Raw genomic sequence first — 16666 nt, 5'->3', positions numbered from 1 at the left:
CCCGCTAAACTTCCGGTTGAAAACGTCTATATATGATGACGTATGCGCGTGACGTCACTAGTTAAACGGAAGTATTGATACCCCATTGAATCCAATACAAAAAAGCTCTGTTTTCATCTCAAAATTCCACAGTATTCTGGACATCTGTGTTGGTGAATCTTTTGCAATTTGTTTAATGAACAATGAAGACTGCAAAGAAGAAAGTTGTAGGTGGGATCGGTGTATTAGCGGCTGGCTGTAGCAACACAAACAGGAGGACTTTGACTTGGATAGCAGACGCGCTATCCGACGCTAGCCGCCGACCGCACGGATGATCGGGTGAAGTCCTTCGTCCTTCCGTCGATCGCTGGAACGCAGGTGAGCACGGGTGTTGATGAGCAGATGAGGGCTGGCTGGCGTAGGTGGAGCGCTAATGTTTTTATCACGGCTCTGTGAGGTCCCGTTGCTAAGTTAGCTTCAATGGCGTCGTTAGCAACCGCATTTTTAAGCTTCGCCAAGCTGGAAAGCATTAACCGTGTAGTTACATGTCCATGGTTTAATAGTATTGTTGATCTTCTGTCTATCCTTCCAGTCAGGGATTTATTTATTTTGTTTCTATCTGCATTTGAGCCCGATGCTATCACGTTAGCTCAGTAGCTAAAAAGCTTCACCGATGTATTGTCGTGGAGATAAAAGTCACTGTGAATGTCCATATCGCGTTCTCGACTCTCATTTTCAAGAGGATATAGTATCCAAGGTGGTTTAAAATACAAATCCGTGATCCACAATAGAAAAAGGAGAGAGTGTGGAATCCAATGAGCCAGCTTGTACCTAAGTTACGGTCAGAGCGAACAAAGATACGTCCTGCACTGCACTCTAGTCCTTCACTCTCACTTTCCTCATCCACAAATCTTTCATCCTGGCTCAAATTAATGGGGTAATCGTCGCTTTCTCGGTCCGAATCGCTCTCGCTGCTGGTGTAAACAATGGTAGAATGTGAGGAGCCCTTCAACCTGCGACGTCACGCTACTTCCGGTACAGGCAAGGCTTTTTTTATCAGCGACCAAAAGTTGCGAACTTTATCGTCGATGTTCTCTACTAAATCCTTTCAGCAAAAATATGGCAATATCGCGAAATGATCAAGTATGACACATAGAATGGATCTGCTATCCCCGTTTGAATAAAAAAATGTCATTTCAGCAGTGTTGGGTTAGTTACTGAAAACCAGTAACTAGTTACAATTACTAGTTACTTGATTTCAAAAGTAACTCAGTTACTAACTCAGTTACTTACACCAAAAAGTAATGCGTTACTGTAAAAAGTAACTATTTAGTTACTTCTTTTTTTCTCCCTTTTTTTAAGGCTCCCATTAATGCCCTTTTAGCCTTCATTTCAGTACTGTTATTGCACTGGAGAATAATACAATATGTGGATCAATTTGACATGCATTTGCATCACTGAACTCAGAAAGCAATGTGGTCTACATACAACACACAAACAATGTGGTCTACATACAACACACAAACAATGTGGTCTACATACAACACACAAACAATGTGGTCTACATACAACACACAAACAATGTGCTCTACATACAACACACAAACAATGTGGTCTACAGACAACACACAAGCAATGTGGTCTACATACAACACACAAACAATGTGGTCTACATACAACACACAAACAATGTGGTCTACATACAACACACAAACAATGTGCTCTACATACAACACACAAAGACAAAGATATGTTTCAAAGGGCCAATTTATTTCAGGCCAGAAAAAATTGACAAAACTATTTTAAATAGCTGCAACATAATGGCACTTTAACTTTAACTCTAAGTAGATGGGATCTTTGATCCAAGACACAACTTACATTTAACTAAAATGTTATTTTCTTTGTGCTCGACAAAAGAAAAGTATTGAGAATGTCTCCATGTTAAAAAACTCGACTTCTGGCTTCGCCATGATGTCTTGTTAGTTGTTATGAGAGTAGCGTATGTGTGTGTGTGCGTGTGTGTGTGTGGCCCTTTAAGATATGACAGCATGAGAGGTGAGTGACGTCAGTGAGTGAGTGGGCGAGAGAGGTGAGGGAGCGGCGACAGTGAGTGCGTGTAGGTGCTCTAGCTTGCTGGATGGCTGCGTGCAATGAAGTCACAAAGTTGCAACAAACCGCCAGGCTCGTCATTCACCATTAGCTGTAAAGACCCTCTTCCGGGTAAAGTGAAGGTTGTTAGACCCGAAGTACGGCTCTGGAGGAACGTCTCCCCTGCGGGGAGGCGTGCTTTCTGTGGGTGGGGGAAAGCACGCCTCTTCTTTTCCACCGGAGCGCTCCAATAAAACACACTCAGATCTTCAGTTTCTAGCCGATACTACATACAAATAACGTAAAATAACGCAGTAACGCATCCATGCAGTAACGGTAACTGAGTTACTGTATATAAAAAAATAACGCGTTAGATTACTAGTTACCGCCGAAACTGACGGCGTTACAGTAACGCGTTACTTAGTAATGCGTTAGTCCCAACACTGCATTTCAGTAGGCCTTTAATCAATCAATCCAGGTTTATTTGTATAGCACCTTACGATGTCACAGTGGTGCACAAAGGGATTTACAGGACAAATAAGTTAAAAGCAAGTAAAACCACACATATTAAAACAGTAATAATAAATACTTACAGCAATTGTTTGTTAAAAGCCAATTTAAACAGAAATGTTTTTAGTCACGATTTAAAAGCTTTTAGCTCCGTGATGGCTCGCAACTCAGGTGGGAGGGAGTTCCATAAACTTGGGTGTGGATGCGGAAAAAGAACGATCATCCCATTTTTTAACTAGTCTTTGGTACTTCCAAAGATTGATTGATTGATTGATTGAAACTTTTATTAGTAGATTGCACAGTACAGTACATATTCCGTACAATTGACCACTAAATGGTAACACCCCAATAAGTTTTTCAACTTGTTTAAGTCGGGGTCCACTTAAATTGATTCATGATACAGATATATACTAACATCATAATACAGTCATCACACAAGTTAATCATCAGAGTATATACATTGAATTATGTACATTATTTACAATCCGGGGTGTGGGATGTGGAGGGGGGTTAGGTTTGGTTGATATCAACACTTCAGTCATCAACAATTGCATCATCAGAGAAATGGACATTGGAACAGTGTAGGACTGACTTGGTAGGATAAGTAGTGGACATAGAGAGAGAGAGATATCAGACAGCATAAGAATAAGTATCTACATTTGATTATTTACAATCCGGGGAGGTAGGATGTGGAAGGGAGGGTGTTAGTTTAGGGTTGAAGTTGCCTGGATGTGTGCAAAGATGAGCGCAGACTCCTTGGTGGGTGGCGAACAGTTAAAATATCAACCAAGTATGCTGGGGCCAGACCATTGATGGCCTTCAAAACAAAAATAAGGATTTTAAAATGTATTGTAAAACATACTGGGAGTCAATGGAGAGCAAAGAGAACCGGGGTAATATGGGTATGTTTTGGAGCATGGGTGAGGAGGCGAGCAGCTGCGTTTTGTACTAACTGGAGCTTGTGGAGGAGTGACTGATTTAGTCCATTATAGAGGACATTAGAGTGGTCCAATCTAGAGTTGATGAAGGCATGAATGGATTTGCTACTGTGAAGGATTTGTTTGCTTAATAGCACCCAAACTGTCAGGGATTATTGTTGTAGCCGACATCTAAAAGGGCACCCTGTTGATTTTGAATAAGATGGGTCACTTGTTGGGTGAGAAGAAGTATAACAAGAATGGTATTGGTATCAAAGGAGGTTTGATAGCCCGGCTAAGGTCGCATTGATTTTAAAGTAAGGGATTACAGTCCGAGAGCTAAAGGAACCCTGTTGATTTTTAATCTTACCAAGAAGTGGTAAACAGTCAAATGAGTCATTCTTTGAGGCTTATTGATTGCTCGGCCAATCACAAGAATGAAAAAGAAAATCCCTGTTGATTTGAATATGTCTGACATAGCTAGCTAGATAACGCTGGACATTAGTTTGCACAGTACACATTGTATAAATATAACCATTTCTTCACTATACTGTAACAGGGTTCTAACCAACTGAAGCAGGGGTGTCCAAAGTGCGGCGCATATTCTGCAAATATGTACAAACCCCGTTTCCATATGAGTTGGGAAATTGTGTTAGATGTAAATATAAACGGAATACAATGATTTGCAAATCCTTTTCAACCCATATTCAGTTGAATGCACTACAAAGACAACATATTTGATGTTCAAACTCATAAACTTTTTTTTTTTTTTTTGCAAATAATAATTAAGTTAGAATTTCATGGCTGCAACACGTGCCAAAGTAGTTGGGAAAGTGCATGTTCACCACTGTGTTACATGGCCTTTCCTTTTAACAACACTCAGTAAAGGTTTGGGAACTGAGGAGACACATTTTTGAAGCTTCTCAGGTGGAATTCTTTCCCATTCTTGCTTGATGTACAGCTTAAGTTGTTCAACAGTCCGGGGGTCTCCGTTGTGCTATTTTAGGCTTCATAATGCGCCACACATTTTCAATGGGAGACAGGTCTGGACTACAGGCAGGCCAGTCTAGTACCCGCACTCTTTTACTATGAAGCCACGTGGCTTGGCATTGTCTTGCTGAAATAAGCAGGGGCGTCCATGGTAACGTTGCTTGGATGGCAACATATGTTGCTCCAAAACCTTTCAGTATTAATGGCACCTTCACAGATGTGTAAGTTACCCATATCTAGGGCACTAATACACCCCCATACCATCACACATGCTGGCTTTTCAACTTTGCGCCTATAACAATCCGGATGGTTCTTTTCCTCTTTGGTCCGGAGGACACGACGTCCACAGTTTCCAAAAACAATTTGAAATGTGGACTCGTCAGACCACAGAACACTTTTCCACTTCGTATCAGTCCATCTTAGATGAGCTCAGGCCCAGCGAAGCTGACGGCGTTTCTGGGTGTTGTTGATAAACGGCTTTCGCCTTGCATCAGAGAGTTTTAACTTGCACTTACAGATGTAGCGACCAACTGTAGTTTCTGACAGTGGGTTTCTGAAGTGTTCCTGAGCCCATGTGGTGATATCCTTTACACACTGATGTCGCTTGTTGATGCTGTACAGCCTGAGGGATGGAATGTCACGGGCTTAGCTGCTTACGTGCAGTGATTTCTCCAGATTCTCTGAACCCTTTGATGATATTACGGAGCGTAGATGGCGAAATCCCTCAATTCCTTGCAATAGCTGGTTGAGAAAGGTTTTTCTTAAACTGTTCAACAATTTGTTGACAAAGTGGTGACCCTCACCCCATCCTTGTTTGTGAATGACTGAGCATTTCATGGAATCTACTTTTATACCCAATCATGGCACCCACCTGTTCCCAATTTGCCTGTTCACCTGTGGGATGTTCCAAATAAGTGTTTGATGAGCATTCCTCAACTTTATCAGTATTTATTGCCACCTTTCCCAACTTCTTTGTCACGTGTTGCTGGCATCAAATTCTAAAGTTAATGATTATTTGCAAAAAAAAAATTATTTTATCAGTTTGAACATCAAATATGTTGTCTTTGTAGCATATTCAACTGAATATGGGTTGAAAAGGATTTGCAGATCATTGTGTTCCGTTTATATTTACATCTAACACAATTTCCCAACTCATATGGAAACGGGGTTTGTATGTATAATCTGTAAAAGAAAAAATGTATAATTTATAATATCACACTACTAACAATGTAGTTTTAGTTTTCCAAAGTTGTGATGTTAGCATATTTTGGATTGGTTATTTTTGCCCATTTATTCAACAAAACAAGGAAGACTATCAATGTTGGCAAATGTTTGGGCACCCCTGAACGTGTGTGCCAAAAACAAAAATTGCCATCCATTCATGAAATTCCATTCTCATACCCCGTCCGTGTGTTACAGTTGATCAGGACTGTTTGTAACCTTCACACATCATCGCTGAGCTTTAGCCATCCCACCATTGGTGCCTTCTCCGCGTCAACACACTCCCGATATCAGGCGGGGTTTTTTTTTGGAAAGAATAAAGCCATCTGGTGAATCTTTGCACCTTGATCCCAAAACACAATTTGGGGTAAAAAAAAAAAAAAAAAAGTGGGATATTTTTCTTGTTGATCGCTATATGTAGCAGTCAGGCACACAAACAAATGTTCATGTCGTCACACTCCCCCTTTGCCAAATGCCGAGCTACGACAAAACGACACCACTCATGATGCATCGCTTGGTAACATGTCAAATAGATTTTCTCAAAGGGACTCGCTTGGAGGTGGTGCGGGCAGGTGGTGTATCGGAGGTCGGATTGGCGTTTATTTCCGGGGCAATCCAATGCATGTCACAGCTTTCGTTGCATGAGGAATGTGCCTGCGTTTGGAGCCGCACCGGGCGGCTCACATGTAGACAAATAAACCCTGTGGGATGGTCTTGTAGAGACAAACAACCCTGTGGAGGGGTCTCAGATGTATTTTTATTATTAAAATCACATTAAAAAAAAAATGAAACTGCTGTTAAATGACTCTCAACTTGAGCGGGGTTATGACAATGAATAAAGCATTTTTTTTTTGTCATAATAGTTGTGATTATTAATGCTCACTGGACACTTCATTAGGCACACAAGCGGCACTGCATTAATGCTGGGAGCTGTTTCTTATATTTTGACCCTCTGCTATAGCAAAATATTAGGTATTTTTGCGATTCAGTCCAACATTGTTACATTACCTTTTTGACAATGTCAATATTACTACATTGTGCACGTGTACCTATTGAAGTGCCCGGTTCTAAACTCAAAGTGTATTAAAGGGTTTTGTGACAAATTTGTATATGTGACATTTGCGGACGAATGTCCATTGTTATATGCACATGCCATTTGGATTCATGTTTTTTATTTGTATTTTTTTAAATTATATTCACATTTTTGTTTTTATTTAGAGTCACTTGTCTGGTTCATTGTTCTGATATGCATACACACACCTGTATACAGTACAATTTTGTACTCACATTTTTATTATCTCCTAATTTTTTATCTAGTTTTATTTATAATTTGTGTATCCATTAATGCATTTTATTCCTACTTATCTGTATATATATATATTTTTCTGTATTGTTAAAATGCTTTTGTGCTACAAAGTTTTTTCAGGTTGGGGACAATTCAAATTAGTGATGTCCATTGTCAAAGTAAGGAAATATGGCACCGCCTTATGGAATGTTTACAATGAAAACACAACAAAAATAAATTATAGACAATATTTTAGAGTCCACCAATAGGCAGAGGTGGGTAGAGTAGCCAGAAATTGTACTCAAGTAGGAGTACTGTTACTTTAGAGATGTATTACTCAAGTAAAAGTAAGGAGTAGTCACCCAAATATTTACTTGAGAAAAAGTAAAAAGTATGTTGTGAAAAAACTACTCAAGTACTGAGTAACTGATGAGTAACCTGTTCGTTTAATGACGACGGCAACAAATAATGCACAAAAACATAAAAATAGCAATGAGCAAATTCAGAGCCAGGAATATCTCTTAAGCAACTAAAACAAGAATATATATTAAATAATAATACATTAACATTAAAAAAATAAGGCAAATTGAGCCATAGGCTCAGTAGGCAGAGATTACAAAGGAAAATAACAAGTTAGCCTTTACGCAAACCATAAACTGATAGGTGTGGGCTGCACCTGGGAACATTGATTGACTGATTGAAACTTGTATTAGTAGATTGCACAGTACAGTACATATTCCGTACAATTGACCACTAAATGGTAACACCCCAATAAGTTTTTCAACTTGTTTAAGTCGGGGTCCACGTAAATCAATTCATGGTAAACACACTGTGCACTTCTGATTGGTGTTTCTATGCGTGTGTGTGTCTATGAAGCTGCAGTGCGTTAATAAATGTCCCCACACGATGTACATTTGACAGTGATTCATAGCAGGGAAGCTAACATCAGCCTACGGTGACAGCCAAAATATCTACTAACGTTACTTACCGCGATGTGCTTCCTCAAATTTGACGTTGAGTTCATGTAAGCTTAAGCTTGTTGTTTGCCGCACGTGACCGCCTGGCTCTGTTTGATTGGTGAAACGGAGTCAAACGTCACCAGTGATTGGTGAAACGCAGGCATGCGATAGATCCTACTTTGAAGGTCTGTCTGACAAACCAAAACAAACAAAGCGTGCATTGACAGATCGATAAAAATCAGTAGCGAGCTGAATGTAGATAAATGGAGCGGAGTAAAAGTAGCGTTTTTTCTCTATAAATATACTCAAGTAAAAGTATGTTGCATTAAAACTACTTTTAGAAGTACAATTTATCCCAAAAGTTACTCAAGTAGATGTAAACGGAGTAAATGTAGCGCGTTAATACCCACCTCTGCCAATAGGGTAATATCTGTGTACAGTAGTGATTATTTCCGTGATTAAAACAAGTTAGCAGTTTAAAAAAAAAACAATAATAACGAGTCAGTCTTAATTATAAAGACCTGAATTATGCGTGTATTAAAGGGTTTTGTGACAAAATTATATAAAGACAACTAGGGATGATGTTTGATAAGAAATTATCGAGTTCGAGCCTATTATAGAATCCTCTTATCGAACCGATTCCTTATCGATTCTCTTATCGAGTCCAGATAGGTTGTTGTATATGGAAAAAAACACACAATATTTGGTTTAACAAAAGCTCACTTTTATTTTATAAGAAAAAAATAAAGTCTAATAAATAAATAAATATTGACTGTTGTTACCCAAAGTATATTAAGTGGGATTTTTCAGAAAAACGAAAATATACAGTAACACAAAAACAACCTGTCTCTGTGATCACTATAGGTGTATAAATAATAATATAGTGTTAAATAAAATCAGTCCCTTGGGCACAAAACTGAAAATAATACAGCTCTCCAAAAAGTGCACTTCTGCTGCTATTGGAACATACTAACTACAGCTATTACTCAGGAAAAGGCTCAACAGGGCTCAGCTGGACCTGCAGAACTTGCTGACACAGAGCCTGACCTTGCTGACCAAGGACTGACAGCAGTGTCCGCGTCACCTGCTGTTGAGAGACTGTCTAGACCAGGGGTCCTCAAACTACGGCCCGTGGGCCAGATCCGGCCCCCCCGCATCCAAAATCAGGTTAAAAAAAAAAAGTTTTTTTATTTTTTTTATTTTTTTATCTTTCCTTTCTAATCCATTTTCTACCGCTTGTTACTCTTGGTGTCTCCTAGCCGCTCAGGCAAATCATATTGTCTAAAAATGAATTTTCCCATCAATAACGTGACAATGTTAAATGTTGATGAACATCAATGTTAATTGATGTTAAATGACAAAACGGATTATAAAGACTATGTATATATACATATATATACATATATATATATATATATATATATATATATATATATATATATATATATATATATATATATATATATATATATACATATATATATATATATGTATATATATATATGTATATATATATATGTATATATATATATATATATATGTATATATATATATATGTATATATATATACATATATATATATATGTGTATATATATATATATATATATGTATATATATATATGTATATATATATACGTATGTATATATATATATATATATATATATATATATATGTATGTATATATACATATATATATATATATGTGTATATATATATATATATACTGTATATATATATATATATATATACATACAGCCCGGCCCCCGGCCAAATTTTTTTAACCCAATGCGGCCCCCGAGTCAAAAAGTTTTGGGAACCCCTGGTCTAGACCTAAGAGACATGTTCAGCCACCTAAGAGGCTGATTGAGAGTTGTTAAGAACTCTTGTTTTTTTCGAGTTGTTTAAAAAAAAAAAAAAAAAAAAAAAAACAATTGTTGACATAACTGTTTGTTATGATGCTTTGACATTTTTGCACTTTATTTCTTTATTGAAAGAAAATTCTATGAAGAGAGAAGTTGTTTGCAAATGTGGTTACAATGCTAAAAAATGAAAAGTTAAAGCTAAAAAAAGAAATACACTTTATTGAGTTAACATTATTTCTTTATAGGGGGAAAGATGTGATGTTATGAGCTAGAATATATAACAACTACACTACCCAGCATGCAACGGGAGTGACGAGCATGCGCGGTAGCCCCGAAAAGTGTTGTTGCCTGACATCCCCACCCGACAGCTAAGAATGAGGTTATGAGCACGCTGTGAAAGTAAACGTCAAGAACTCAGCCAACACGCCTCGTCTGCATTATTTATAATTAGACAGACAACACATATATACAGTGGGATTTTGTTTTGTTTACAAGGAAAGAAAAACAAAAGTTAAAAAAGGGAGATGTCAATAGACAACCAACTGACCTTGGCTAAGGCACATACCGGTCCGGAAACAGAATGGCCAATCAGAGAGCAGCACAGATCAAGTTCCGCCCTTAAGTCAGTCATTTTCTTTCTGGCGCCCAATTTGAAGTAGCTTGTTAAAAAATAAACTACATTGTTGTTCTAGTTTTGAGGTTTTAAATGCAAACCGTCATCCCCCAAGAGCTCCAAGGTAAGCTTTTGCACTTATTAATATATGTTAGACCTGTGAAAGCTCTAATGCTAAGCGGAGTCATATCCTGTGTTAGCTATATAGCTAATGCTAACTGACTGCTACTTTACCACATACTATAACGTATTATAAACCATACACTTTTTTGCATTGTTTCCTTATATTGCTTTAATTTTATGGATGGACTCTTATAAGGATAACTTAAGCAGAAACTGGGACATAATTTCGTGTGGTAGTGTGGCCTGGGCCGGCGCCATGTAGTTTTGGCCATAGCAACAGTAACTAGGTTGGGGTTAGCAGTTGAGTAGACTGACCATGTTTCCTCTTTTCCCCGGACATGTCCTCTTTTGCGGGGCTGTCCGGGGTTTCTTAAATGCCTCAAATGTCCGGCATTTTGAGTTAGGGTTGCGTGTATTTTCAATGTACGTCCAGCGTTAAAGGCCTACTGAAAGCCACTACTACCGACCACGCAGTCTGATAGTTTATATATCAATGATGAAATCTTAACATTGCAACACATGCCAATACGGCCGGGTTAACTTATAAAGTGCAATTTTAAAATTCCCGCCACACTTCCGGTTGAAAAACTCCTTTGGATATGATTTATGCGCGTGACGTCACAAAATGCACGGAAGTGTTTGGACCCTATTGGACACAATACACAAAGCTCTGTTTTCTTCGACAAAATTCCACAGTATTCTGGACATCTGTGTTGGTGAATCTTTTGCAATTTGTTTAATGAACAATGGAGGCTGCAAAGAAGAACAGTGTAGGTGGGATCGATCGGTGTCTTAGCGGCTAAGTACAATACTTACAGCAACACAACAAGGACTACTTACCCTGATAGAAGACGCCTAGCCGATGCTTGCCGCCAAACCCACGGATGAAGTCCTTCGTCGCGCCGTTGATCGCTGGAACGCAGGTGAGCACGGCTGTTGATGGGAAGATGAGGGCTGGCTGGCGTAGGTGGAGCGCTAATGTTTTATCATAGTTCTGTGAGGTCCGGTTGCTAAGTTGCTAAATTAGCCTTAGCGTCATTAGCAACAGCATTGTTAAGCCTTACCAGGCTGAGAATTTTTAACCGTGTAGTTACATGTACATGGTTTAATAGTATTTTTGCTCTTCTGTCTATCCTTCCAGTCAGGGGTTTATTTATTTTGTTTCTATCTTCATTTGAGAACGATGCTATCACGTTAGCTCAGTAGCTAAGTGTGTCACCGATGTATTGTCTTGGAGATAAAAGTCACTGTGAATGTCCATTTCGCGTGCTCGACTCTCATTTTCAAGAGGATATAGTATCCGAGGTGGTTTAAAATACAAATCCGTGATTCACAATAGAAAAAGGAGAGAGTGTGGAATCCAATGAGCCAGCTTGTACCTAAGTTACGGTCAGAGCGAAAAAAGATACGTCCATCACTGCCTCTCAAGTCCTTCACTGTAACGTTCCTCATCTACGAATCTTTCATCCTCGCTCAAATTAATGGGGTAATCGTCACTTTCTCGGTCCGAATCTCTCTCGCTCCATTGTAAACAAAGGAAAATTGTGAGGAATACTAGCTCCTGTGACGTCGCGCTACTTCCGGTACAGGCAAGCCTTTTTTTATCAGCGAGCAAAAGTTGCGAACTTTATCGTCGATTTTCTCTACTAAATCCTTTCAGCAAAAATATGGCAATGTCGCGAAATGATCAAGTATGACACATAAAATGGATCTGCTATTCCCGTTTAAATAAATAAAAATTATTTCAGTAGGCCTTTAAGAAGGGGTTAAACTAGGCTGACCATATTGTGAAATCCCAAAAAGAGGACACATATATGCGGGCAGCATGCCAAGGCCGGGACTAGATGAAAATTTGCCAATGATACTTGAACTTGCCTTATAAATAATATATTTATTTAAATAAAGCATTTTTTCTCCTCTGTTGACAGCAGTGTTGGTGCTAGGAATTTTCAAAATGGGGTCCCAGGGACCCCATCAAATCATAAAAATGGGGTCCCACAGTAAATTTTTGGTGCTCCGGTCCCACTTTTTTGTAAGCGTTTTGAAAACAAATGACAAATGTATGCATTATCCTGTTATATCTCAAATTCTATATTGTGTTTTGGAAAAAGGTTGTCATAAACGTTACTTAATTCATTAAAAAAATAATACAAAAGAAAACAAATGTATGCATATGTAAATGTATTCAGTTATAAACATTCATTCACTTTCTTCTTTCCTTCATGGATCTAAACTTTACCGCTGATGGTAGTTTTTTCTAAGTTTTTATTTAATAAGTTGTAGGTGTATTTATTTCAGTTTAAAAGTGTAAAAAGTATTTTGCTTGGGTCATGAAATGATGATAATGGTGTGTCAGGGCATACATACATTTTATATTTAACGCTTAAATCTCTGGAGTCTACATCAACTTCAGATCTACCGGTATTCCTCATTTCAAAATGTTTTAGTTTTATGTTTTTTTTCTTTTGTTTGTTTGTTTTTTGTTTTCCGCCCTTTTTTGTCAAACAAAACTATGTTTTTTATGGCAAACACACAAAATATGCAAATTCTTCCACCAACAATATTTTTCAAAGTGAAGTAATCGGAACATTTGATAGGTCAATAATTCATAATAACATTGATTTTGATTCAATATTATGTTTTGAGCAATGACTGTTTGAAAGAAGAAAAAAAAACAGCTTTGTTTTATTAGTCAAAATTGCAACTGTTTCTAAATTACATTTCGCCTATAAGCTTTTTTTTATTTCACTTTTGTTATGTTTTTGTTTATTTTAATAGTATTTTTTGAATGTGTCGTGGGCCTTTAACACATTAGCTGTGGTAAAAAAAAAACTAATTTCAATGCGTTAAAAAGTCACAAAAAGTGCGTTAACACCAACACTGGTTGACAGTGTAACAAAATAAGTCACACTTATATTCTGTAACATTCACAGTTTTGGAAAAAAAAGTTCTGAGGTATAAATATTCAAAATAACCTCTTGTATATAATCTAAACATAAATAATGCCTCAAAACAAGTTAATTACATTTAAACAAAAAACAGCAGACGAGCTCTCGCCCTGCACAGCTGTTTTGTGCTTTGTAGTGTCGATACGGTCTTGTAGATCAGGGGCCGTACTTATCAAGCTTCTCAGAATTACTCCTAAGAAGTCTGCTAAGAGTTGACTTAAGAGTAAATAAATTCTTCGCTGAAAGCTGCACTTAAAAGTTAGTTATCAAGCGTCTTACTCACACTTTCAGCGAAGTGTAGGACTGAATCTTAAGTGTCACACTCAGAGCTGAATTACGACATTACTATGTGCCGTAAATGGAATTTTAGGTGACGTCATTTCTGTGTCCATAGAAATGACCAATCACGGAAGGGAATCCGTTGTCTAAGAATAAATAAATATCTTGGAAATATTTAAGTGGACAATGGGAGTGTATATTTTGAGAATAAACTACAAAATAATACAAAACAAACTAGTCCCCGCCGGCACTCACGCTACCGCTCCCTCTCTTCTGTCGCCCACACACTCACTGACGTCACTCACCTCACGGCCACACACATACGCTACTGTCATAACATTTTCTTTCCAATTCTTTAATTAGGCAACTAATTTGAAACTGGTGTGGGTGGCTCTATATATACTAGCCCACTGCAGCCACATGCAGAAATCAACATGGAATCGAAAAGTATTAAATCTGTGACAAAAATAATACCCGCTCTGTCTAAACGATACCGTTTGATCAGCTGCTCTTCATCAAACAAATCCAGAACATCGTTCCGCTCCCTGAATGTTCGCGCACGTCTCTCTCGCCTCAGTGCCATCCCCTGCTGGCAACTCCTAACCACTTAAGACACCTCTGAAGGTCTCTTAAATATCGTGGAAAGTAGGAGTGATTCTTAGACTTAAGAACGTTGATAAAAAGCTTTTATTCTTAAGTTTGAGAGTAGGACTACATTTCGCAAATTCTCAGGACTTAAGTGTAAAATGGCACTCTAAGAAGCTTGATAAGTACAGCCCCAGTGGTTCTCAACCTTTTTTCAGTGATGTACCCCCTGTGAACATTTTTTTAATTCAAGTACCCCCTGTGAACATTTTTTTAATTCAAGTACCCCCTAATCAGAGCAAAGCATTTTTGGTTGAAAAAAAGATATAAAGAAGTAAAATATCGCACTATGTCATCAGTTTCTGATTAATTAAATTGTATAAAAGTGCAAAATATTGCTCATTTGTAGTGGTCTTTCTTTAACTATTTCTAAAAAAAGATATAAAAATAACTAAAAACTTGTTGAAAAATAAACAAGTGATTCAATTATAAATAAAGATTTTTACATATAGAAGTAATCATCAACTTAAAGTGCCCTCCTCGGGGATTGTAAGAGATCCATCTGGATTCAGCAACTTAATTCTAAACATTTCTTCACAAAAAAAGAAATCTTTAAGATCAATATTTATGGAACATGTCCACAAAAAATCTAGCTGTCAACACTGAATATTGCATTGTACTGAATGGAATAGCCTACTTGATTTGATGTTCAGTTTATGAACTTACATTCATTATTTGTTGAAGTATTATTCAATACATATATTTATAAAGGATTTTTGAATTGTTGCTATTTTTAGAATATTAAAAAAAAATCTCATGTACCCCTTGGCATACCTTCAAGTACCCCCAGGGGTACACGTACCCCCATTTGAGAACCACTGTTGTAGATCATTGGCCCCTTTATTTGCCACAGATATATACGTTCCTGCTCTGCACATAGTTCATTCTGCTTCCCATGTGTCACAGCTAGGACGAAAACACAGATACTTTTTCCGCAAATCATCCGTGAAGTTGCATTTACGTTTCGGCATTTCTTGTTTCTTGTCTCTCCACTCGCTAGCTCTCTCGCCCTCTGTCTCTGCCCCTCCCTCACGAATGTTGCTGCATGCACACTTTTTTTTTTACCATTTGCAGCCCGCAGCTAATGTTTTAAAGGCCCACGGCACATTGAAAAAATTCTATTAAAATAAACAAAAACATAACAAAAGTGAAATAAAAAAAAGCTTACAGGCGAAATGTCATTTAGAAACAGTTGCAATGTTGAGTAATAAAACAAAGCTGTTTTTCTTTCTTTCAAACAGTCATTGCTCAAAACATATTGAATCAAAATCAATGTTGTTATGAATTATTGACTTATCAAATGTTCCGATTACTTCACATCAAATATTCCACTTTGAAAAATATTGTTGGTGGAAGATTTTGCATATTTTGTGTATTTGCCATAAAAAACATAGTTTTGTTTGACAAAAAGGGCGGAAAACAAACAAACAAAAGAAAAACAACATAAAAAAACTAAAACATTTTGAAATGAGGAATAGCTCTGTAGTTGATGTAGACTCCAGAGATTTAAGCGTCAAATATAAAATGTATGTATGCCCTGACACACTATTATCATCATTTCATGACCCAAGCAAAACACTTGTTATACTTTTATACTGAAATAAATACACCTACAACTTATTAAATAAAAACTTAGAAAAAACTACCATCAGCGGTAAAGTTTAGATCCATGAAGGAAAGAAGTGAATGAATGTTTATAACTGAATACATTTACATATGCATACATTTGTTTTCTTTTGTATTATTTTTTTAATGAATGAAGTAACGTTTGACAACCTTTTTCCAAAACACAATATAGCATGTGAGATATAACAGTATAATGCATACATTTGTCATTTGTTTTCAAAACGCTTACAAAAAAGTGGGACCCAAAACATTTACTGTGGGACCCCATTTTTATGACTTGATGGGGTCCCTGGGACCCCATTTTGAAAATTCCTAGCGCCAACACTACTGTCAACAGAAGAGAAAAAATGCTTTATTTAAATAAATATATTATTTATAAGGCAAGTTCAAGTATCATTGGCTAATTTTCACCTAGTCCCGGCCTTGGCGTGCTGCCCGCATATGTGTCCTCTTTTTGGGATTTGAGAATATGGTCAGCCTAAATTAAGCATAAAGGCGAAATTTGTACAGATAAAATACACTTGTTAAATTAAATTCACATCGATTTTGGTGGTGTGGAAAGTATTTGTCATTGTCCAAATACTTCCGGAGATGCAGGTATAACATTTAATTGAATAGG

General features: G+C 37.4%; 1 protein-coding gene across 1 annotated transcript in view; it reads left to right on the top strand.

Annotated features, from left to right (window-relative positions):
• Window positions 1-10371: 10371 nt before the first annotated feature.
• dbr1 (debranching RNA lariats 1) overlaps window positions 10372-16666 on the top strand; it is a 38529-nt gene continuing 32234 nt past the window's right edge. Inside the window, exon 1 of the mRNA XM_062061636.1 lies at window positions 10372-10550. The gene's annotated coding sequence lies outside the window, so the exon portion shown is untranslated. The remainder of the gene's footprint in view (window positions 10551-16666) is intronic.

The sequence above is a fragment of the Entelurus aequoreus genome, linkage group LG10 (assembly GCF_033978785.1).
Source record: "Entelurus aequoreus isolate RoL-2023_Sb linkage group LG10, RoL_Eaeq_v1.1, whole genome shotgun sequence".
Lineage (NCBI taxonomy): Eukaryota > Metazoa > Chordata > Actinopteri > Syngnathiformes > Syngnathidae > Entelurus > Entelurus aequoreus.
The sequence above is the reverse complement of the archived record's forward strand: the minus strand, read 5'-3'. Positions and strand labels throughout refer to the sequence as shown.